This window comes from Eimeria mitis, genomic scaffold (genome assembly GCF_000499745.2).
Source record: "Eimeria mitis Houghton genomic scaffold, Emh_scaff5167, whole genome shotgun sequence".
Classification (NCBI taxonomy): Eukaryota; Apicomplexa; class Conoidasida; order Eucoccidiorida; family Eimeriidae; genus Eimeria; species Eimeria mitis.
In genome coordinates, this window is record NW_013573460.1 from 1 (window position 1) to 266 (window position 266).

A 266-nucleotide genomic window follows, 5' to 3' on the forward strand; every position below is an offset into this window, starting at 1 on the left:
ATATATATATATATATATATATATATATATATATATATATATATATATATATATATATATATATAAGAATTTTACCCCAAATATACCTCAGTAAGCAATATGCATGCATGCATGCATGCATGCAGAAATTATATAAAAGCCAATGTGACCAGTGGTCCCCGTGAAAGAGAAAAGTTGTTTTAAAGAAACAATAAGAATGCATGCAGAAATAATATTATGTTGTCTTAGTAAGTGGGCTCAGCACTCGCGTGTTCCCTACAGCTGCT